Source organism: Ambystoma mexicanum, chromosome 7q (assembly GCF_040938575.1).
Source record: "Ambystoma mexicanum isolate Mex_15411 chromosome 7q, UKY_AmexF1_1, whole genome shotgun sequence".
Lineage (NCBI taxonomy): Eukaryota > Metazoa > Chordata > Amphibia > Caudata > Ambystomatidae > Ambystoma > Ambystoma mexicanum.
In genome coordinates, this window is record NC_090941.1 from 1,009,723,835 (window position 1) to 1,009,749,290 (window position 25,456).

At 46.0% G+C, this 25,456-nt stretch overlaps 1 protein-coding gene and 1 long non-coding RNA gene across 3 annotated transcripts in view; one reads left to right on the forward strand and one right to left on the reverse strand.

Moving 5' to 3' along the window:
* ARRB1 (arrestin beta 1) overlaps window positions 1-25,456 on the reverse strand; it is a 1,358,416-nt gene that overhangs the window by 823,947 nt on the left and 509,013 nt on the right. The window lies entirely within an intron of this gene.
* On the forward strand, window positions 10,390-17,462 carry LOC138528508 (uncharacterized). Its single transcript, XR_011284161.1, has 4 exons — window positions 10,390-10,500; window positions 13,602-13,765; window positions 14,986-15,057; window positions 17,233-17,462. It is a non-coding gene; the product is annotated as an uncharacterized lncRNA (long non-coding RNA).

Below are 25,456 nucleotides of genomic sequence, written 5' to 3' on the forward strand. Positions count from 1 at the left end.
CGCCTGCTTATTGCACCAGCAAAAAGCAGGCGGACTCCATAGGAATCCATTGAAAACGCCACCTGCCATGCAGATATGGCAGTGGGCATTTACTTCATTTGTACAGCAAAGTGAAAAAGGGTGGCAAACAAGTGTATATGCTCCCTTTTTACCCCACCCTTTTGCACTCCGCCGCCGTGTAAATGACCGAACATTCAGCAGCGGGGACCTGTTTACGCAAAGTGTAAATGTAACAGTTCCCCACCGCCGAATTACAGGGACTTCGAATATGCGCCACAAAGTGTTTTATTTTACACACTGATAGGTAAAGTTTTCCTGATTTCACTGACAGTAATGCATTGTATGCAAGGGCGCTAAAGACGTTTGCCACTGGTGCATTTATTTATTATTTATTGGTTATTTTTAAAGCGCCTACATAACAAATGGTGTTTCAAGGTGCAACAAGACAAAAAAGGGTGGACAGGGAAGTAAACAACAATAAGGGTCCTACGAGGCTGTGTGTCATTCGGATCGTGCAAGTGCAGCAACAAGAGTTGCGGGGGGGGTAGTGGCGAAGAGGGGAGGTGTAGGTCGGGGAGTAAGGCATATTTCTAGGGTCAGAGGGAGGTGCGGGGCAAAAGATGGTCTAAGTGAAGGGTGGGGAGGAGGAGGAAAGTAAAGGGCCCATGGGGCTAGTCAAGTGCTAAGGGTAGGCCAGGTGGGCAAGTGCCAGGCGATAGGCCAGGTGGGCAAGTGCCAGGGGATGCAGGGAGTGCAGGACCACATGCTAAGTGCGTGGACGGGGGAGAATCAAGATCAGTAGAGATGCAAACCCACCATGCCAGTCAGAGGAAAAGAGGCCCGGAAGGGCAATTGCAGGTTAGGTGGTGGGGGAGAGGGGTCCAGATGACAGGCTGCTGTTGCAGACTGAGCTTCGAGGGCCTGGTGCCCTGTGGAGATCAGAAGGGACCAGGCAGCCAGTCAATGCGACAAAGGGGGGCATTAACTTGGAAGAGGGAAACACAAAGAGAAAAAGAAGGTCTTCAGAAACCTCCAGAACTTAAGCCTGAGAGGGGTAGAGAGGCATTTCCAGAGGCAGGCTCCTGCCAAGGAAAGAGATCTACCCCCACTCTCTGCTTGCAAAAGTGCCTGATCTGCAAAGAGTTGGAGCTAGAAGCTCCAAGGGCTCTAGTAGGTAGGTACTTAGGGAGAGTTGGATGTAGCAGGGTCACTGATCCCAGCAAGCTTTATGATTGATGCAGAGGGTCTTGAACGTGATCCTCGCAGCCACCGAAGCCAGTGGAGATATTTTAGGGCTGAAGAGATGCAGTCCCTGGGCTTGAGACCAAGGATAATTCTTGCAGCCCTGTTCTGGATTAGTTGAAGGGGGTGAAGGGAGGAGGTAGGCAGATTGAGGTAGAGGGTGTTGCAGTAGTCCAGCCTAGAGAGGACTAGAGCTCTGGAGAAATTGAGTTTCTGGGGGAAGATGAGGAAAGGGAGAATGCCTCAGAGGAGGTGCAGCTGAAAGTGGGCCTTCTTGGCAAGGTCTGCAATGTGAGGAGAGAAGGAAAGGGAGGAGTCAAAGATGACACCAAGGTTTTTTGCCTCACAAGAGGGTGAGGGGGGGACCCATAGTGGGCAGACAGAGGGTAGGAGGGAAGGAGAGAGCAGGGGTCCCAATGAGAAGGATCTCAGTCTTACTGGCATAAGGCAGAGATCATTAGCAGTGCACCATGCCTGAATAGCAGTCAGGCAGTTAGGGATGAGAGCGGAGGAAGAGGAGGCAGCAGAGGGAAACTTAAAGGAAAGCTGTGTGTCATCCACATAAAACTGGAAGTGAGGAGAGAAGGTGGAGATCAGCAGGCCAGATGGTCAAGGTAGATGTTGAAGAGCCACTGCTAGAGGATAGTGCCCAGAGGGACGCCGCAGGTGGAGAGTGTGGTGGAGAAGAGAAAAGGGTCCAGTTGAACCTTGGAAGGTCGATCAGGTAGGAAGGCGGTCAACTAGTCAAGGGCCAGGTCTGTGATGACAAGGGTATCACGGAGCCGATTTATAAGGGGGGCATGATTGACCATATCAAAAGCAGAGGAAAGATCGAGAAGGGTAGCTGGAATCGAGATTAGAGAGCAAGTATTCACTGGTGTTCAGGAGTGCAGTTTCCATGCCTCTGGCTGCTCTGAAGCCCAACTGATGGTTGTGGGGACAACTAACAGATTCAGTGTGGTGAATCAGTCAGGAGATGGCCAGCTTCTCCCAGAGATTGCCCGGGAAAGGGGTAATGGAGACAGGGTGGTAGTAAGCCAGGCAGGAGGGTTGGCAGAACACTTTTTAAGGAGAGGGTGCACAAGGTTGTGCTTGAGGGGTAATGGGAAGGAGCCAGTGGCAAAGGAGTGATTTCAGAAATCAGCCAAGGCTGGAGCAAGGGAGGCAATGTTGTCCTTGATAGTTCCGGAGGAGCAGGGGAGCACCTGTTTGGAGGAGACTTTCATAGAGAGGGCTTTTTTAGCAAAAGCGGAAAGAAGGATGAAGGGAGAGAGGTGGACCAAGGAGACCAGAAAGTGAGTGACAGAGGAGGGAGGGTAGTGGAAGGGAGTGAGGACAGGGTGTCCTGAGTTTTGGATGTTAAGTGGAAGGCCAGTGTAGTACAGAGGGCCTGGGAATGCAGAGGAGTTGTTGAGTTCCTTGCAGATTCTGAACAGTTCAGTCATGTTGTTGGCGGCACCAGTGATACAGGCTCCGATATGGGCTCTCTTCTTAGAGTGGATGGTGAGTCTGTATTGCCTTTGGAGCAGGCAGCAGCCCAGCCTGTTAGTGGATATGCTCAATGCCCGCCACTTCCGTTCAGCAACTCTGCTCTTGTGTTTTCAGACAGGCTAGGTCGGAGTCATACCAGGTGTTGTACTTGGAGGCAGGCTTCATGGGGATCCTCATAACAGGGGCAAAATCATTCCGATGCGCCAGCCACAAAGTTCTGTAATACCTCTTAGATCCTTTGCTTCTTAAATATGCAACAGGCCATAACGTTCCTCATTGATTTAATTTATTTAATTTATAGATTGCACATTTAAGTAACCATACAATCATGTTATAATTATTATTATTATTATTATTTATTCCTTGTAAAGCGCAACTCGCCCAGGGGCTTCAGTGTGTTACATTTAGGTATTTGAGATAGCATTGGCATTGCTCAAGGAGCAACTAACGACACGGGCCTCATTACACGGACGGCGGTAAGGGTTAACGGTCACCGTTAATGGCAACGGTGACCGTTAACCCTTACCGCCGTACTACGAGGTCCCTTAGCGGGTTGGTGCTTTAACGCCTGCTTTTTGCAGGCGTTAAAAACCAACCCGCTAAGGGACCTCGGAGCTAATTACGGCACCGCAAAATTGCGGTGCCGTAATTAGCGCCTTCCCCATTCCCATAGAGCCCTATGGGGCAGAAATGAGAATGGGGAAGGGCAATGGCGGAAGGGGGATTTACCGCCCCACCAACCTTGGAATGGGGCGGTAAATCCCCTTTCCGCCAAGGCGGTGCCGGTATTTTACCGGCATGAGCCATGGCGCTAATAGCGCCATGGCTCACCGCCTTCCGTGTAATGAGGCCCTTCACGGCATATTGTACATACACATGTAGGCTGGTAGCTACAAGGAGACGAATTTCTTTGCGCATAAGCAACCCATTGTCAGGAGTAGAGCTCAATTGTCCAAGCCTGGCCTCTTAATCTCTAGCCAATTCCTCTCTGGTTTTAAATGTCAGTAGTTACCACCCAGGAGAACCCTCAAATATTGAGCAAGTACCTTGTGAATACAGATCTCTGTGACTGAGCTTGGAACCTGGCTCCCAAGGCTTTATACATTTCATGAGGACGCCAGGCTGAAATGCTTACGCTTTCAATGGGTTTTTGCACAATGACAGTGTTAATAGGACATCCTGATAGCACTATGGCCAAAACATTACCCTGGTGCAAAATTGCATTAAAAGTATATGTTTTGGGCAACAGCAATGTCGGCCCTTACGCTAATACATTGTGAAGTTTCTGCAATGAGGTCCCAGTTGCCTCATTCATACAGTCTTCCTCAAAGGTTACACACGTGACATGGCAGAAAATACCTCATCCATTGCATGTTTGACTTGGAAGAAAGGCTGCCACATAATTCGGCACCAGATTCGTAACTAAACATGCAATATTGCTGAATATTCCGATGACAAACGCAACTGTCCGAACCATTTATTAGAGAGGGATATTAATTGCGGTGAGGCTAGACCTGGGAGAGCCGGGGACATCATGGGCAGGGCCGAGGCAGGGCTGAGCCTGGGGGAATGGCCCGGCTCTTAGAGCCAAATTAGAGCAGAGCCAGGGAAATTACAGCACAAAAGGGGCAGGGGGGGAAAAAGGGGGCAAAAGGGGTTGAGGGCCAACAAAAAGGCCTAAAGGGGCAAGAAAAGAGCTAACGGGGTTTGAGGGGCAATACAGGAGGCTGGAGGCAAGGAAATCGGTGAAAGTGCAAGAAAAGGGGCTAAGTGGGACTGGGCAACAAAGGGGGCTAAAGGAGTTGGGGCAAAAAAAGGCTTACGTTTTGGGGCAACAAAAGGGGCTGGGAGCAACACAATGAGTTAAAGGAGCAGGAAAGGGGGCTAAAAGCGAATGGGCACGAAAAGGGCCTAAACGGTGCACCTTCCCACAGAACAGGTTATTTGGCTGTGTTCCTTCTTGGTAGAGGGGCTCCCACACACCCCCACCCCCCAACTTTTTAGGAACTCGGAGCAAGAACAGGAGCTAAACATGATTATTGAGGTGCAAAAAAATGGATTAAAGGTGTTTGCCCAAGAAAAGGGGCTAAATGGAAAGAAAAGGACCTGAATGGGACTGGCACAATAAAAGGGGGTAAAGGAATTTGGGCAGCAAAAGGGGCTAAACAAGAATGGGGACAATAAAATAGGCTAAATAATTAGTTGTCCTATCTTCTGTAGATGACCTCAGATGGGCAGTTGATCGGGGAGGTGCCAGGGTCCTTATCTGGAAATGCCAAAACAAACCTAGGTTTAATATCCAGAATACAGAGCTGTGGATATGTTGTGCTCACGCAGCATGCCCACAACTAGGGATTGTCGTGAAATTGGAAGCGTCCAGCTGGGTGGCTACATGTTGGCCCCCTTCTTTAAGACAATGTCCATTGCCTGTGCAAAAAGCAAAAAATCTAGGCTTCTGGCCTGACACTTTGGTATCCTTGGAGGGTCAAATATCGCCTGTTTCCAGAGTATGTTTTTTTTTCTCTTGAGGTCCCTTAAATATCTGTTGGAGTTTTTTGGTTTTGCACACAGAGTTCAAATTGTAAAATGCTTATATTTCCAGTCGGATGGACTATTGCAATGCTTTATACTTTGAACTGCCAAATATGGCCATTGGCCGACTCAAGAGAATTCAACATGCTGCTGCAAGGGTTCTACTAAAGGCTGTTTGGAGAGAACACATATTGCCAATCTTGCGTTCCCTCCTCTGGTTGCTGGTGGAGAACCGCATAAAGTCCAAGGCGTTGTGCATGGTACATCGTGCACTATTTGGTCAATCGCCCAATGTCATTAAAGCTGACCTCCGTCACTATGTTCCAAGGTGATGTCTGTATTCTGCCTGCACCAATTTACTTTTCGTTCCCACCTTCAAATGGGTGTATTGGGGAGGCCACTCGTTTACCGTGCAGGCAGCACGGCTGTGGAACTCACTGCCTCCAAACCTGAGTGGGATTGAGGGACATCTGGATTTCCATCACGAAATAAAGACGTTTTTAATCCCCCCATGAGTTGAGGATTGGTGGCTTGGGATAGAGGGCCGTTCTCTGATCTCTTTCCGGGTCCTCTTTGGCCCACTTGTTTCAGCTCCATGATGCCTTGTTCAGAGGTCATACGTTTTGTGCTTAATAAGTGTCGCACCATAACCATCATTATAAAGGGGTTGAGGGGCATCAAAAGGGGCTAAATGGAACCTGGGTGGTCCAAGAAACGGGTCAAACGAGACTGGGTGCAGCTGATGGGGCTGGGACAGCAAGAGGGGGCAAGAAAAGGGGCTAATGAGTAAAAAGGGTCTCACTTCCTTCTGAAATGTGCTGCTGCCGCCACTTTACAGCATCACCACCAGGAAGCGTTACTCATGTCCTGCCACAGTCATTCAATAAGTGGCTGTGGCAGGACAAAAGGACACACAAAAAGATGGGCTCCGGGTGTGCTGGTAGCACTTACAGGAGCACGTCTGCCTTCCTGACCTGTCCCAGCCAATCAATGAGTGGCAGGGGCGGGATCGGAAGTCAGGCGGCAGGACCGGAAGTCAGGCAGACACGCTGCTGGCCCTTTAGTAGCATTTTTTGGGGGGTAGGGGTTTGTTGCAGAAGAGGGCAGGACCAGCTGGTGGGGCTCATGGCAGGCCCCTGGTTTGGGCATGTGCTGACCCGAGAAGAAGGTCAGGCCAGAGTCCTAAGTGGGGCTCGGACTGGCCCACCCAGGTCTAAAAGGATGACTTTAGAGATAATCCTGGAGTCATCCGATGATCATCGAACTACATTAGAAGTCATTCCCACATCATCAGAAGTCATCAGGCTGTTAAAGTCATCAGCAAATGTCTCCAAATGGTGGGTGATGATTTGGAGATGAGCTTAGGATGACTTGCTGATGATGCCAAGATCATCCGTATTTTAGAAAACTTTGTTCCTGATGATTTTAGGATGACTTGCCGATTACTTCAAAAGCATCACCTTGTTTGCCTCTGATGATTTGGGGATGATTCTGGGATGACTTGCCGATTACTTCAAGAGCATCACCTTGTTTGCCCCTGATGATTTGGGGATGATTCTGGGATGACCTGCCGATTACTTCAAGAGCATCACCTTGTTTGTCCCTGTTGATTTGGGGATGATCCTGGGATGGCCTACTGATACTCCAAGAGCATCGCCATGAAACATGTTTGTTCTTGATGATTTGGGGATGGCTAACTGATTTCTTAAGAGCATCAGAGTTTGTAGGATGATTTGCGGACTAATACTGATTGTCAGTCAGCTTTTGCTTAGTTGCCCTTGTGCTGAATGATTTTCAAATGCTTTGCTAAGCACACCTATTTGACTATGTTGGGCGACAATTGGATGCCACAGGCCTACACATAGCATGCACCCCCTGGGTGAGAGTCCTTTGCCATCCCAGTCAAAAGCAGGCCTCCAGCACCCTCAAAATCCCCAATGTGGCAAGGGTAAAGCTTGAGACTATGTTGGGCAAAAATGGAAGCCACAGGCCTTGACATACCATGCACCTCCTGGGTAAGAATCCTTTACCATCCCAGTCAAAAGTAGGCCTCCAGCACCCTCAAAATCCCCAATGTGGCACAGATAAAGCTTGAGACTATGTTGGGCGAAAATGGAAGCCACAGGCCTTAACATAGCATGCCCCCCTACCCCCCAGGTGAGAATCCTTTGCCATCCAAATTGTTTTAAAAAGGCATCCAGCAACCTCAAAATCCCCAATGTGGCAAGGGTAAAGCTTGAGACTATGTTGGGCAAAAATAGAAGCCACAGGCCTTAACATAGCATGCACCCCCTGGGTGAGAATCCTTTGCCATCCCAGTCAAAAGCAGGCACCCAGCACCCTCAAAATCCCCAATGTGGCAGGGGTAAAGCTTGTGACCAAGCCTCTCACCTGTCCCTGTCATATAATTCAATGGACTCTCACCCGTCCAAAACAAAATCATCTGCTTTCACCTGCCTCGGGGCTCTGAAAGGTTGAGAGGCATATGGCTTGGGTGGTGGAGTTGCTGTTGGCAAGGTGGGCGGTGTGGGTCGTTCAGAGCAATGCAAGGTGATGTTGGGAAGTACGGGTCGGTGAGTTACTGCAGACCTGCCTACATTTGAAACCTGCCTACATTTGAGACCTCAAGAAGTGCTTGAAAAACCAGAGGATGGGAGGGGGAGGGGGCACCTGGAGGTCCTGGAGGTTAGGCAAATCTGATTTTACTGGGGTAGCTACTTGGGGCAATGGGGTCAGCTGCTGTGGTGAGGTAGGGTGTTTGGGTTGCCTAAGTGAGCTGCTGTGGTGAGATTGGTGGTGGTGGCATAATATATGTATATAGAGAATTTTGCCTCTGAGCTATCCTCCCGGCCCATGAGGTTGTGTGGTGGGTCTGGGTGATCGATTTGCTTGTGTTAAATGCCAAGTGTGGTATATCAGGAGAGCCACTGGTGAAGCCCAGGAGGAGAGTAGTCTGAACCCAGAATTTTCACTTGTGTGGTTCCCTGCACTGGAAAGGGAGATATCAGGACCATATGGGAGGCAAGGAAACATTTGAGCAATACCATGATTGAGGCCTTTTTAGAATTGTGTTCCCTACAAAATAATTCACTCCCAGGTACCTAAAATTTTGTCAGCCTAGAAACAGCAAGATCTAAATGATTTTCCCATGATAAGACGTTTTAGGCAAGTGGCGAAATCAGGACTGGAGTCCAGTCTTGCAATTGAAGTACTTAACCACATATCTACCCATCTGCAGTTTGTGGACATGGTTGGGTTTTGATGGAGATGACTTAAAAAGTATGCAAATCACATGATAAAGCAAGCTGACAAACATAACCTTTGTGATATTTTTCCTCATATGTTGTCACTTGTGATTTATGCGACTCCTGCACCAGATGTGATACTTTAGACTCTTAGTTATTTAAATCATGAATGGTTTTATTTTTCATGTATTATTTTCATACATTCCAGTCATCTAAGTTTACATGAAAACACTTTTATTCTGCCAACACGTGTTTCACCACAGCTTTTAGCCGTGGTTCCTCAGGAGGGATTCCTTTCTTTTTTTCTGAAAAATAGTCGTTTTTTGATTTCAAAACTTGAAAAGTGGGTTTCTTTTATGCCAAATTGATAAATCTTAATCTTCTTGTTATTTGCCAGGTCCGATTGCCTTAAGCATGCTCGCCGGGATCACCTTTGTGATAATAAGGTCACCTACTTTTAGTCATTGTTTGATGGAGGCATGCAGCTGGTTAATAAAGAGGATTTCATTTAACTGTGCTGCTCATAACAAAGCAAGTTTTTTTCTTCTCCCCTTAATTGCACTGGTAAAACTGCAGAATCGCCGTCAGGCCTATTTGCTGTGTCTGAACTGTTAAATGTATATTACACACTTACTTGTCTCAGAATTTCAAGGGCACTGAGCGACTTTTGTTTTTTCACCATGTTCCCACCCTCCTTGAGCACTTCCCGGTGTATAGGCGCTATATAAATAAACAATACAATACAATAGATGGTCAGCCAGAGGGAGCTGAAACATTAAATCCCCACTGAAAAGCCACAATTCCTTCTTTTTATTGTAACATAGTGTGTGTGTGTGTGTTCTCTATGTTTATGATATTGTCTCTTTTGAGACGCACCCACACCGTTTATGTGTGCTTGCTTTTTTTGGATTATTTTGATGGGAGTCAGGGGCTTGTTTCAGAAAGAGATGCAGCTTGTTTTTTCCTTCTGACCGGAAACACGTATAAATAACACATCATTATCATTATCTGTGGGCACACGTCCTGATCTGCATGTAATGGCACTGCCTCTGTGAGCACCCAGGGCGCATCTGCGAGCACATACTAACGCTCTAACTGCTAACTTACTCCCAGACCCTACCTCTTTTGACCATCAAAACCCTTATTACTCTTCCGATCTCCCACTTCATCTTCGTCCTCTTGACCTCTCTAATTGCCCCTCTCTGTCCATTTGTACTCGAATCTAAAGCCTGCATATATATATATATCCTGCATTACATCCTCCAGGGATTTCTTTGTGACGGCTCTATCAAGCAATAGCATCAAACTTCACACTGTAAACGCCTGCCAGTGCAATTTCTAAACAGTCTTCTGAGATGTAATGCCTTAATCAGAGTTGTAAAAGCTAATCTGGTTTAACAAAAATGTCTTAGCCAAGTGTGCCTTCAGCCACTTGATTTATAAGAAGCTTGCATGTTTGCGCTGAAGTCCTGTTAAAACGCGTATTGACAAAGACAAGAGTTTTTGGCTTTTTTATAGGCATTATATAGATAATTGTCTCACATTAATATCATATTTCCGTTTACTTACACTATATTGGATGAAATAGTTGCACGTTGTTAGGCAATGTGGCACAACACAAGGCAAGACACCAACGGACCGCAAAAGCGCAAGCTATTTTGGTGAATGGTGAAATGATATGATTATACCAAGTGTCAGAAAAATAAAATGCATTTTATTAAGTCATTTTTTATTGTAATATGGTATGTCTATGTTTTCTATATGTTTATGAAAAATTGTGCTATGTTGCTTACTTTTGAAACCCATCCAAAGCGTTTCTGGTGCTTTCTTTTTCTGCTTTTTTGGATGGGAGTTAGTTTGTTTTGGGCTTTTTTCTGAAGGACATGCGGCTTGTTTTTCCATTCCGACTTCCGGCCTGGCAACAATTGCAGCAATGGCGAATGATGAGGAATCGAGCGTGGGCCGGCGCTTGAACATCACAAGCCTTAAGGTAAGGATCGGGGTGTTGAGCACCTTTCTAGGCTCGTTTATTTCATAGCTATTGCACGTGTCTCTCCGCACACGAGGCTAGCTTGATTTATGAGCTGGCCTTTTAATCCAGTCACCATGTGTGCCTTCTAGTTTACAAGCTGCACTCCCCTGGAGATCCCGTTCTCTCCAAAGTAGGCTATCCAGTTGCTCCTCCTCAGAGGCGTTCTTTCTTTTCCTGTTCCCTGCAGTTTCGCGTTGCAAGTACTCGCTTCCCAGCTCTCTGATTTAGACGCTGTTCCTCCTCAGAGGCGTTCTTCCTTTCTTTTCCAGTTCACTGTAGTCTCGCGTGAAGTGCTCGCTTCCCAGCTCTGATTTAGACGCGTTTTCCCTGCCTTCTCTCCTCTTCCGGCTGCCTTCAAATCAACAAATGAGCTCATAAAGTGCAGCTTGTAAACTAGAAGGGACGACTGGATTAACAGATGTCACATACACGTTTCAGAACAGTCAGGATAGCTGATAATGCATTGACGATTTCAGCAGTATACCTTCAGCATGTAAACAAAGTACATTTTGATCCTCCTTGTATGGGAGACGAGTGGTTAAAAACATTAGGTTCAACTGAACTAACGCACGGACACTACAAACAGGAAACGAAACAGAATTAGCATTTACCAAAACGCGAGGAAAGTACATTTTCTCGCTGGTTTTGCTAGTTTTTAGCACGCTTCAATACGTCTAGCGGGTTACGGCTATAAGTTGAATAATAGGTGTTATAAAGCATTCTGAGCACTGTATCTTATTGAGCTCATTTGTTGTTTTGAAGGCCTCGGGAAGTGGAGAGAAGGCAGCGAACACGCGTCCAAACCAGAGCTGGGAAGCGAGCACTTGCAACGCGAAACTGCAGGGAAGAGTAAAAGAAAAGAAGAACGCCTCTGAGGAGGAGCAACTGGATTAGCCTACTTTGGAGAGAACGGGATCATCAGGGGAGTGAAGCCTGTAAACTAGAAGGCACACATGGTGACTGGATTAACAGATGGCAAATACACGTTCCAGAACAGTAAGGAAAGCTGATAATGCATTGAAGATTTCAGCAGTATACCTTCAGCATGTAAACAAAGTACATTTTGATCCTCCTTGTATGGGAGACGAGTGGTTAAAAACATCAGGTTCAACTGAACTAACGCACGGACACTACAAACAGGAAACGAAACAGAATTAGCATTTACCAAAACGCGAGGAAAGTACATTTTCTAGCTGTTTTTGCTAGTTTTTAGCACGTTTCAATACGTCTAGCGGGTTACGGCTATAAGTTGAATAATGGGTGTTATAAAGCATTCTGAGCACTGTGTATCTTTTGGAGCTCATTTGTTGTTTTGAAGGCAGCGGGAAGAGGAGAGAAGGCAGGGAACTCGGGTCTAAATTAGAGGTCCGAGACCAGAAAATCCAGAGTATTCGCTGCAGTGTGTAGGGCCAGAGTTGCAGATTTCGTTAGAGTCCAGGTCAGGAACCTGTAGGTTAATGGAAGAAGAAAGCCGAAGAAGGGAGAGACGTGCCAGCTCAAAGGTACCCTTTGTGTGCTCTAGCTCCCGGCAGGCGCCGTGGAATGGCTGGGCTTTCCTGGGGCGGGTAGGTAACGAAGCGTGCATGGAGCTGAAGAGTTGCTTGTGGATTTCTGTTTTGCTTTTTACATGCTATACCCATCTCCAGATGTAAAAAGCAAAACTGGAAATCACAGCAAACAAAGCGTCCTGGAATTCGCAGAAGGTAATTGTGTCAGCTGCCCGCAACACATTCAAACGCTCGTGCTGTATTGCCGAACCTAATGGTGGCAGTTCTGAACTCTATAGCAAGCAACCCTTCTGCTAGATAATCACGGGACAAAATTATGTTTATGATGTCTCAGTTATGATTGGTTACATCAGGTAATCTTTTTACATCAACGATATCCGACCAAATAAATGATAAGCACCCTTTCCTGTGTCTCCACCAAAGCACACATGTATTTTTAAGCGAGTTAGCCTCCTCCCTAGTTCACGAATTAAGTTTGGGCAAATAGGTCATTTAAACAGTTCTTCTCAATAAGGAATTTATTGATAATCCAATTATTTTGGTGGGGGCTTGTTTTGTTTGAATACAGGCTCTCTAGATGTCTGGTTCATGTACCCTTGAAACAACTACTGCAACACCAGTGCCACTATCCACCCCTGCTTGGTATATTTTCCCGTGGGCACCTCGTTAGAAACTGTAAGAGATGAGTGATTGACCTGCTGACTAGACATTTTGGCAGTTGTACGACAGGCTTATATCTTTTGCCGAGATCAACAATACATGTGCAATTTGCTGGCACTTTATTTTGTACCTCCATATCATTAATCCTTCCCTGGATTGAACTAAAACCAAATTTCGGTTTATTCATTTTAATTGTTTGGCAACAAAAGCAAGGTCCCCCCTTAGAGGTGAGATTGATTCTTGCAAGGCAACACAATTGTTTAATCAGTTATCAGTTAATCAGTTGAATGGTATCCACTACAGAGTGCAATTTGCTTTCTCACTTTGAGAACATTCAGACATATAATTACTAATTTTGCTACAGCCGGTAAGATAGCTCAGTGGGTTAAGCTCTCCTCCCTCTCCCCCGTCACACCTGATGAGGTCTCTAGACAAGTCCTGGTACCTGTCACCCACCCAAAACTGCCTGCGGGCCACCCCTTGCACTGGGGTACCATACAGTTGCCCCCCCCTCTTTTTCCTCATGCACTTATCAGGCATAACCTGTCTGCTCCCCTAACCCAGCACTTGCCTTAACCCAGCACTTGCCACTTGCTGGCTGCACTGCCACTGTTTGTTGCATAATGTATCTGTTTCTACTCTGCTCCACACTTCCCGCCCCTCAATGCACTTTTCCCCTTTCCCTCTCCCATGCACTTGCGCGTTCTCAATGTCACTGGGCCTAGTAAGATTGTTGTTTTTGTTCCCCCCTTGCTCAAATAGCATGCATTACTAGTTGCTATTTTTCATAAAGTTTATATCAGCGAATAGTTGAAATTAAATATCTGTTTTCAAATTTAGAAAACTATTTTGTGCCTTGCATTGGGTATTTAACATTTGGGTGTCTTTCAGACCACCGATACCATTCAGTGCTTGGGAAGAGAGGATTTGCAGTTTATTACTGACGACTTGCGTGGCAATGATTCGTGCCTTTTTTGATACTGTAGAACTGGACCACGACGGAAAAGATGCGATTATGAAAAAGGATTACTCTGTAACAATTGTATTATCGGGTGGTAAGTTGTTGTGAGTCACTAGTTGATACTATGCCGGCCATCTGAATCTCTCGTAGCTTCTCAAGGTGTATTTCAATAATGCAAGGGGTATTTGTTAAGAATCATATAGGAATGTTTATGAGTTGATTTGTGTAGCGCACCACCACCATTATTACAGTCCCCCGGTGCTCACGTGCCCCAGGACATAGCCCATTGTGAAGAAGACATGAGCAGTGTCTTGAGGGGGGAGCAAGTACAATGGGAGTTTCTGGAGTTAAAGAGGATTTAAAGAGGATTTAAATGTTTGGGGAAATCCAGTAGCAATCCACTTTCAATCCAGATTTTTTTGGTAGGGTTATGTTTTCGATATTATCGGCAGAAGTGCTTTTTCCGAGGCTCGATCACCTTAAAAACGGACAGATGTCACGGTTCAGCGTACTTTACTCAGTACATACACAGCACCTATTTTGCGCTTAGTAAAGGTAAAATACAAAACACAAGGTGGGTGCACGCCTGGTGAGGGGGTTTTCTGGGCTGTGCAGAAGCCCCAGTGCTAGCCAGCAGCGCGGGTATACTAGGACAGATGCGGTGCTTCTGAAATTCAAAGGCTGCATTTCATTTGTGTCAGCCTGGACAGCGGGGATGGCTACTGTTAAACTCTTCAAATGTTAAAGAGCACATGGACAGCTGCCCCTCTCAGGCTGCGGCTCTTAAGTGCCCCTGCAGTCAGGGGCAAGGTGCCTGCCTGCATGGTCCAGGGACGGCTCCAAACCAGGGAGACTTCTCATTATCATGCCCTCCTGACCACCAGACTCAGTGCCCCCTGCCGAGATACTCATCCTCGTGCCCACAATAACACAGCATTCTGTAGGATGTGTTCAACCTGGCAAGATGCCTCTATCAGGGTGTGTATTTTGCGGGCGGCAAGTGGTGCAGTGGCCAGTCTGCCAGCGTGCTGGCTCTGGACCAAGCAGACCGAGTCTAGTCCTAGCTTCTCCACTTCAACTCGGTGTGATCCTTGTCAAATCACTTTCAGATCCTTTTTCTGCCAACATTGGAACTAGTGCCTTCTTTCGAAAAGACCGTTTCTGTGCGCTATGCATGTTTGCTCAGGTTTGCCTTGTGATGTACAAAACAGGTAAAGCCGATCAAAATAATGGCGTGAGGTTGAATTGGAGGGGGCGAAGCTGGTTCTGCTGATATGTGCGCCCACTTGACCTGTTTTTCCTTCCCTCTCACAGCCCCTCCTGTGTTACAGAAGGACTAGACCACCCACCGAGGAGGGAGAGGAGCCATGAAGCTGCTACTGGGTGGTGAGAGCGCTTTCTATTTTAATTCTCCACCAGGGCAAGCATACCTACTATGCGCCCCCTCCCCCAGGGGACAGGAATAACGCACCCAGGGGCAAGGGGTGGGAGTTTCAGAGATGGGGGACGTGGTTACTTCCCTTTTGAACAAACACACACATGTTCGTGTCATGCCAGTGTATACATTTGCAAACCAGAAACTAGCCTGCTTCTCGGCGCTTAAGTGATTGGTGTCGCTGAGGGCGTCTCTAAACTCAATAACATTCACACCATCAACCTCAGAATAAGGAAATCCTAAAACGGAGCTCAAGCCAGTTGTTTGAACGTAAATCTCTTTTCACAGGTGCTCAACCAACTGAGCTATTCACCGTGTCTGTCAAATCATGGAGTCTGCTGGCCAATAATACGCATTAGCCGAGTCAGGGCTTTGTTCCAGAGTGGAGCAAGCAACCTCATGCGGCGCCCGTGAACACCACATCAATTCTTGACATAGTGCTCGGCTTGACCTGAAGGGAACTTCAGGGGCGACGCAGCCCCCAAACTCATCCCGTTAAAAGCCCTGCCACTGTATCAGCAGCTGTGATTCTGTATGAGATAAATGAGCCAAACAAGAAAAATGGCTCACAAACAGCTAGACGTCTTTTCCTTTCCGCAGTTTAGGGTTCCTTTCATGGTGTAGTGGGTTAATGCACCTGCTGCAGGTATCCGTCAAACAGGTTGAGAGTCACATCTGCCTGCCTCTACTCTCCGCCCTCTGCAATTTATCCAGAAGGACTGCGAGACTTGTCCTTGGCCTCAAGCCCAGGGATCGTATCTCTCCAGGACTGAAATCTCTGCACTGGCTCGAGGTGGCTGCAAGGATTAAGTTGAACACCCTCTGCATTGTCCACAAGGCCTTCTTGGGCCTGGGGCCGCAATACCTTCAACTTTCTCTTCCCAAAAATCTTCCTTCTCGAGCTCTTCGATCATCCGCCTCCAACTCCCTCAGGGTCTGTCGCTTCTCCAAGCAACGAGTTGGTGGTAGATCTCTCTCCTCGGCAGGGGCCTCCTTCTGAAACAGCCTTCCTGCTTCCCTGAAACTTGAGGAGAACCATCTCCAGTTCCGGAAGCACCTCAAAACCTCCCCCCCCCCATCCCCTGCTGAATTCCTGGCTGAAACTGCACTGGCTACCTGGCCACCCTTTGTGACCTTGGGCCTAGGCCCCGCCATTTACACACCTGCACTGGCAACCCCCGCACCTGGGAACTGTATTCTGTATCCCTACAGTCCCCCACCAGCACTTATGTCTGCTCTTACCCTGCACTTGCCATCATCCCGCCTTTATTTTTCTTATTTATTCTATTATCCCATGTACTGCACTTTTTCCCCCTCTCCCATGTACTGCACTTTTCCCCTCTCCCTTTCCCTCGCACTTTTCCCCTTCCCATGCACTTGTGCGATCTGAATGACACCTGGCCTAGTAAGATCGTTGTCTGTCTTCCCTCTGTTCCCCCTCCCCTGCCTCGTCGCATTTCGAACACTTGTGTATAGACGCGTTATAAATGCCATATATCATTTGCAAAGAAAGTAGGATGGATAAAGAAAACAAGAGTGAACTCTTGGGAGGAAGTAGTCTGTTACTCCAATGCAAATATGCTACCTTTTTTAAGAAGAGTATCTCAAATTTGTATTTCTTTTAACATGTTTTTTTTTCTTGGTTTTTTTAATACTTTTTGGCCCCTTCAACTGCATAGAGGAAGTTATCGAGTAGCCGGGTGGGTGGCAGAGGTTGTGCAGATGGGAGTGTGAGTGTGGGTACAAGATATGTGCGCGTTGTTGGTAGATATGTATCGGGGTGTAAGAATGGTATGGGCAAAAGGGGAGGTAGTTAATTAGCAAAGGGTTTGAAAGACTATTTCCCCATTTTCACTCATGCCTTCTATTTCTAACTGATATAAATCAATATAGCTACACTAAAGACCATAAAATTCTGAATGCAGCCACAGAAAACCATAATTCATTTTCAGTTCAAATCTATCTTTAAGCCCGTTTCATCCTTTGTGTACAAATGCATTTAAATGTAGTGATGCATTTGTAAATTGACATTTTAACATTAATCTGGTATGTATTCTACAATAAGGAATTTAACAATGCCTATTCAGATGTCCATTTAGGTTCATATATCCTTTCTTTTTTTGTAGAATCTTTGAGATCTGTCTGCAAGGCTAACAGTTGGCCTACTATGGACGGCTGGGTGATAAGGAAGCTCGCCACCAAAATTTGCAATGCCAGAAGAGGCCTAAGGAAGACTCTGCGTTTTGAAATGCAGGATCGATGATATTTGTTGGTATTTTTTCAAACCTATTCATTCTTATGGAATACAGCTATGCTGTTAAACCGAATTTGTTGAATAAAAAAATGCTGAACACTTTCTGAGCCTATGTTTGATTGAAGATATCTTATAACAAGAGCAATACTATATTAAAATATCAACAATTTATAGCTGCTACAATCATAATATGAACTGGGTAATTGTTAGCTGCTCTTATTGATATTCGGTGAAGTGACTGGCGGCAGTCTGTCATGCGGGTAGACCTTTAACAGATTCTGTGTAGGCTGCTGGAAGAGTGTATTTTAGTGCAGTGCTTTGCAATTGTGGGAGTTTATTGGGGGTGAGGCCATGCTGGCTAGAGGTGAGAATTGAAATGAGGGAGCTTACAGGTTGGTTTGTGACCTGGGAAGTGGGGGTGTTTGTAGTTGTGTGCACTAAATCGAGGGAACTTAGTTAACGGGTGCTCTAGCAAAGATGAAGTGACACCTGCAAAATTCCATATAATTTTTTTTCCCTGAAAACTATCTAGAAGTCTAACTAGAGTCATTGTAAAGTAATGCCACCAATGTTACTCAAAAGGGATACATCCTGGGGTAATCCAACCCCTTTTCCTAAATCTTTTGGAAGCATCTTGAAATCATTAAAACTCATCCTGGAGTAGTCTGCATTAATCATTTACAATTCAGAACCCATCCTAAAGTTATCATGGAACCATCCTGGACTAATCCCCACCCATCCTAGAGTTGTCATGGAGCCATCCAAGCGTAATACGAAGTCATCCGGTAGTAATACAAACTCATCCTTAAGTTGTCGTGGAGTCATCCTGAAGTTGTCATGAAGTCATCCTGGAGTTGTCTTGGAGTATTCCGAAGTCATCCTCGAGTAATCCCAACTCATCCTGAAGTCATCCTGGAGTAATCCCAACTCATCCTGAAGTTGTCAGAGTCATCCTAGAGTAATCCCCCACTCATCCTGAAGTTGTCATGGAGTCATCCTGAAGTTTTCAGAGTCATCCTAGAGTAATCCCCCACTCATCCTGAAGTTGTCATGGAGTCATCCTGGAGTAATCCAAGATCATCACTGGAAGTAATCCGAACTCATCCTGGAGTAGTTTCTGTGATAACTCTAGTGTCCTCATCTCATTAAATATTTTGGCTTGTACGCAGACTTGGGATGATCTTCCTAAACTCTCCCTGGATGACTCTAGAATGGAGTCATCGGATGACTCCAGAATGATTCCAGGATGATCTTCCTTTTTGACTAGGGCAGGCCCGCCAATCTCGCCCAGCTCCAGTTGAGGCAAGCGAATGCATCATTTTGCAAAGCACTAACCTATCGTGAGTGCCAACAGACATAATCAAAATATTGTTCTACTTCGCAAACCTTCAAAGTCAATAACACCAACAATACCATCTCACTATGACACACAAACTACAACAAACTCCTGTGCCCCCAACGGAGTAGGAAAAACCAACATTATTACTTGAACTCTCTTGGACAAGATCCAAAAATACAGGAACTCATCATGGGTGGCTAATGCTAATGGGTGACTACATGGTGACCTGCCAGCCATCCTCCTTTGTGGAGGAGCCAAGGAAAGTAGACAGAGAGCAGCAAACACAGGAGTACTCACTATCCCTGCTAGAATGCTGAGAAATATTGCATACACAATAAGTGATGTTTGGCTGTGGTGCACAGCTCTCCCAGCCAGGCATGGGCTTTTGAGAATACTGTCTGGGCCACTCAAGAGAGTTTTAGTGTTCCAGTGAAGCCTTCTCTCATTGCAACTGGAATTGTGAGCCATTCAATTTCCAAAGCTCCAAACATATGAAATGCCTTCATGTCCAAGGCTCTGAAACTTGACTCCCCAATTCCTCCTGGATCCTGGCATGACACTCAGCTTGAATCTTACTGGTGGCAGCACAGCAGAGGGACCAGCCCGAAAATTCAGCTAAGTTAAAAAATATGCTTTTTATATGAATGTGTTTGTATTGTGCTGTTTGAGTGTCGATGAGTGGGTGTCTGTCAATGTGCACGTGTGTGCTTTTGCTTGTTCATGCATTTATGTGAGAAGTTGAGCGCCTGTGAGCATGTGTGTGTTCGTGTGTGTGTGTGTGTGCGTGTGTATGTGTGTGGTCATTCATGGATGTGAGAGGGCAAGGGACAAGTGTCTGTTAACAGGTATTTATGTGTGTGCGTGTGTACATGTGCGTGGTGGTGTCACTGCTTTTGTAAAGATGGGTACCTGCCTCATGAAAGTAATTTTAGGGCTAGTGCTGACCAACATTGAAGCCACCTGCATCTGACACATGCTGAGGGCATCAGCATCGTGAACATGATTAAAAAAAACGGAAGGGGTGTTGGATTATGTGAATCTGCAAACACGAAAATGTGTGTAGCTTTTAGGATCGTATGCACCGCTGTCTGGACACGTTTGCAGAGTGGCACCTGCCCATGATGGGTTGGGTATCAATTGGTGATGAATTGGATATCATCTCGTTTGATGAAGCGTGTGTAAGGTTTTAATCATAAACCAGCTCGCAATAAATACATCAATGGGTTGGGTTTGGCAACCTTTCCAAATTACATGGCTGTTCGGATTATGGCTATGCTCAGTTCTTACGTGTGTGCGTGTGTGTGAAGAGGGGAGGTTCCCTGCCTTTCAGGGCTGTGTGTGTCAAGAGGGTTCTATGAATGTCATTCCATCTCCAGGGTATTTTGCTGAAGAAAAACGAATCCATTTTTATTTTTTTTATTTTGGGTGTTCCCTCTCGAACCCTCACCTTCCCAGTTGTTTACGACATATTCCCCCACCCCTACCCCTTATATCCCTTAACCCTCTGACCCCCATATTTTCAGACGATTTTCTTCAGCCAAAAATCGGTGGCAGAAAACTCCCTGGGGATGAATGGACGTTGTACCGTCAAGAAGCACGTGTGTTACAGTAGGGTGTGGATACACAGGAATGCAGATCTGTTACAGTAGGGTTTGGATACAAAGAAATGCAGATCTGTTACAGTCCAGATCTGTTACGGTAGGGTGTGGATACACATGAATGCAGATCTGTTACAGTAGTGTGTGGATATGCAGGAATGCAGGTCTGTTACGGTAGGGTGTGGATACAAAGAAATGCAGATCTGTTATGGTGCAGATCTGTTACGCTAGGGTGTGGATACACAGGAATGCAGATGTGTTACGGTGCAGATCTGTTACGCTAGGGTGTGGATATAAAGAAATGCAGATGTGTTACGGTGCAGATCTGTTACGGTAGGGTGTGGATACACAGGAATGCAGATCTGTTACGGTAGGATGTGGATACACAGGAATGCAGATCTGTTACGGTAGGGTGTGGATACAAAGAAATTCATATCTGTTATGGTGCAGATCTGTTACGGTAGGGTGTGGATACACAGGAATGCAGATCTGTTACGGTGCAGATCTGTTAGGGTAGGGTGTGGATACACAGGAATGCAGATCTGTTACAGTGCAGATCTGTTAGGGTAGGGTGTGGATACACAGGAATGCATATCTGTTACGGTAGGTGTGGATACACAGGAATGCAGATCTGTTACGGTAGGATGTGGATACACAGGAATGCTGATCTGTTACGGTAGGGTGTGGATACACAGGAATGCAGATCTGTTATGGTAGGATGTGAATACACAGGAATGCTGATCTGTTACGGTAGGGTGTGGATACACAGGAATGCTGATCTGTTACGGTAGGGTGTGGATACACAGGAATGCAGATCTGTTACGGTAGGATGTGGATACACAGGAATGCTGATCTGTTACGATAGGGTGTGGATACACAGGAATGCAGATCTGTTACGGTAGGATGTGGATACACAGGAATGCTGATCTGTTACGGTAGGGTGTGGATACAAAGAAATGCAGATCTGTTTTGGTGCAGATCTGTTACGGTAGGGTGTGGATACACAGGAATGCTGATCTGTTACAGTGCAGATCTGTTAGGGTAGGGTGTGGATACACAGGAATGCAGATCTGTTACAGTGCATATCTGTTACGGTAGGGTGTGGATACACAGGAATGCAGATCTGTTACGGTAGGATGTGGATACACAGGAATGCTGATCTGTTACGGTAGGGTGTGGATACACAGGAATGCTGATCTGTTACGGTAGGGTGTGGATACACAGGAATGCTGATCTGTTACGGTAGGGTGTGGATACAAAGGAATGCTGATCTGTTACGGTAGGGTGTGGATACACAGGAATGCTGATCTGTTACGGTAGGGTGTGGATACACAGGAATGCTGATCTGTTACGGTAGGGTGTGGATACACAGGAATGCTGATCTGTTACGGTAGGATGTGGATACACAGGAATGCTGATCTGTTACTGTAGGGTGTGGATACACAGGAATGCAGATCTGTTACGGTAGGATGTGGATACACAGGAATGCTGATCTGTTAGGGTAGGGTGTGGATACACAGGAATGCAGATCTGTTACAGTGCAGATCTGTTAGGGTAGGGTGTGGATACACAGGAATGCATATCTGTTACGGTAGGGTGTGGATACACAGGAATGCAGATCTGTTACGGTAGGATGTGGATACACAGGAATGCTGATCTGTTACGGTAGGGTGTGGATACACAGGAATGCTGATCTGTTATGGTAGGGTGTGGATACACAGGAATGCTGATCTGTTACGGTGTCATATTTTTGGGTAATAGTCCCAACATTCAATATTGGAAAGACGAGGGATGGGGTGGCTTAGTGCTGAATTAAGCATGAAGCTATACTAAAGGCAATAGAGAGGCGATTAGCTGCATAATGTGATTACGGCTCTTCCGCTGAACAAGCTCTAATGTGCCCATTACATGGCGCCATCCTTCATAGGCCAGTTACAGGTGTGAGGCCCCTGGACACGCAGACTCAGGGCCACACTCGCGCTGCAGTGGAAACTGTGATGTAAAAATAGGGCAATTTGAGAAAGAATATAACTTTGGAAAAAATGATGCTTTAAAAATAACGATTTACAATCAATTCAATGGGAAAAACGTACAGAAAATGTGTTTGAATGGTTGTAACTGCAGCCATGAACTGGAGCATAATATTGAATTATCGGAGGAGAAAGGACGTCTTGCAGCGGTAAAGACTTTAGACCAAATTGTTGCCAGTTTAGCACAGAAGCCCCCAGAATAACGTTCTTGATGGTCCAAGTCAACTACTGATGAAAGCATTGACTGCCCAGTTTAAATTCGAAATCAAACTTTTACACTTTCCACTGCCATGTTCTTCTGTGATTAAAATCTTGTAAAAATCGCTTCGGCGATTACTAACTCGTAATAATATAAAATAAAAATATAGAATTATAGGGATCTGTTTAGAGCTTAGTGTAGGAGTGTCACACCTTACTTTAAAACATATGAGTCACCGACCCTTGAACATGTTTGCACTGTGTGATTGGTGTGTTCATCTGAAAAAGATAGGCAGCTAATATAATGGGTTGTGCTTCATTAAGAAAAATAGCTGGCAGATGTCAAGGTTTGCCATCTGGCAAGACGGTAGAAGCCCGCGCGTTATTGATCTTTACAATTTAAAATGATGCAGGTAATTCTTTCTCAGAGTGGGTGGTATGCGACCAAATTCCATGCTAAAAGCATAGTGTACACCTCTGCTCCACCCGGATCAGTGTCCTGATCTGCAATGGCTGCTCCCTTGTGGCACAGAGCAGGTTTAGTGAGCACAAGTGCACTCTGACAGCGCACTGAGTGCCAAGTTTAAGCTATGCAGCCCTGTTCCCAAAACGAAATAAATATGAGAGTTACTATCATGGTGGTAGCTATCATCTTTAAATGTAGGTCATATCTAATTATAAGGTATGATGGCGGGTATCTCCCATAATTACCCAAGCCACATCACATTGATATGATACTTGTTTGACCTATGAGCTCAGCTGTGGAAGATTTATGACTATTTCCCCAAGCACCGCTGTCTCTGTTGCTCCAAGCAAGACTGCAGCCCAAGGGTTTGCCTTTCTTTGGTCCTTTGTGAGGGTAGCTAACACACTCTCCAGTGAGACAGCCACGCCACATGAAACTTTCCTGGGAACAGGAATGAAAAGACGCTGCATTCACAAAAGGACTACGCTCACACCACGTTTCTGCAAGCCAAAAGGTCTTGTGATGCTATTGACAAGAGAAGGGGCCTGGTTAGTGTAGGCAGTGGGAGCTCAGACCAGCTGGAGGAAGATACGACCATGTTGTTTTCTCTCTTTTTCTCTACTCCTTCCTGTCACATCCACTTCCTTTAATACAAAGCACTTTGGGTGTGATGTCAGAAGGCAAAGTCCAGTTGTTCCAAGAGCATGGATTAGACAATTAGAGCAGGCCTTCTTTTGTCCAATCAGTTGTGGATTTTTACCTTTAAAATAATGGGTCGCCCACTCCTTCTCAGATTTACTTTGGAACAAACACCTAAGGAAGAAACAATTGGACCTCTGTTGGAAGAGTTAACTTTCCAAAGCCCTCTACCAGTTAGGTGAAGATTGAGTGGCAGAGGTGAGCTCTGTTACTTACCCATACCCAGGGCACATTAGGTGTGACCTGCTGCTGGCACAAGACCTGCATCTCTGCCAGTCACACTACTGCACAGAACCTGATTGTGGTCAAGGACACATGACTGTGTCCTCCAACCTCCCTTGCTGGGAGATGGAATAAAAGGACTGAACTTGTCCCTGAGACTCCAGAGTGGGACTCATAGCATCCTGAGAGTCAAGACAGTCAGTATCCCTGTTTTGCATTGCATTGAACCAGTCAAACTGCCTTTGAACCAGTTTCACAGCATTTCAAACCTCAAAACCTGTTGGTACTGCCTTTGGCACACAATTGCCAGCTTGGTGCCTCATTGTGTCCTCGCAGGGCCCATCACCTGCTTGGCTTGAATCAACCGCTCATCACCAGACCCTACTTGAACCGCTGGAGTATCACTCATCAACTAGTACCCAGCATTACTCAACGACTCAACCCAGCTCAACCTCGAACTGTCGCTTCGGCAAACCACACACCAGAGCAAATGATCACCACTTCGAACCACCACCGACCTTCGACTCGAACCACTGGAGCATCACATATCGACTCTACCCAGCGGTTAACACACAGTTACCAAATATCTCAAATCAGCTTAACCCTGAACAGATCTTGGTGCGTACTCTGACCTGCATCACCAAATGCTGCACTGAGCAACGACATTCAAGCCTGCTTGATGCCTGATGGCTGCTTGGGTCATTATGATCCGGTGTACGCGAACTGAGCTCCATCCGCTCACACAACAGCTCAACACTTCAATGCAGTTGACCGGCCAAGAAGGTATTATTGTCCCATAATTGCTCCATTGGTCCGTTTTGGGCCGTAGAGATGGGTTAGGTCACCTCTGCACCTTTTTCAACTGAAGACATATCCTTTTAATGAACATTGTGATTGTTGAAATGCCTGCCACATCCATATTCTTACCCAGAGTCCTACATCTCTCTTCCTTTGAGTATTCCCTGTTCTTTCCACAGGGGTGGGTTTTGCACAATGTTTGCTAAATGTTTTTCTATTCAGTAATTCTTGCAGAAATAGTCTTTGGGCATTATGAGAAAGGAAACGTCTTGCATTTGCAGGGCGATCCGAGTTCATCAGAAGCCAGTATCAGTGCAAAAAGGCAAAATATCTCAGATACACCAGCAAAAAGGAACAATACTCCAGATTTACCAGCCACGCCTGCAAAATGCTCCACTTCTTCCATTGATCACTCAACTGTTCTAACCCCAGGTAAAGAAAACTTAAAAACCCCGGACTCTAAAATCAATCTGTCAATGGGTGCGGCAATCCAGTTGCATAACAATGTGCTCGCGGCATCGTCCCAAGCGATGATTCCGTTTGTTAAGCTATACGAGTCTTTAAATGAGACCATTAGGGATCAAGGGGTCCTTCTATAGAACTTATCGTCGAAATTGGATCAAATTGAATCCTTTACTAAGTTCATTCAGCACGATGTGCAAGCTGGAAAAGACTCTAGCTCTTTCTGGCAATCCCGGCTCAATGACCTCGTGACTTTACAACAGGAGAGACATGACCTTCAGTTA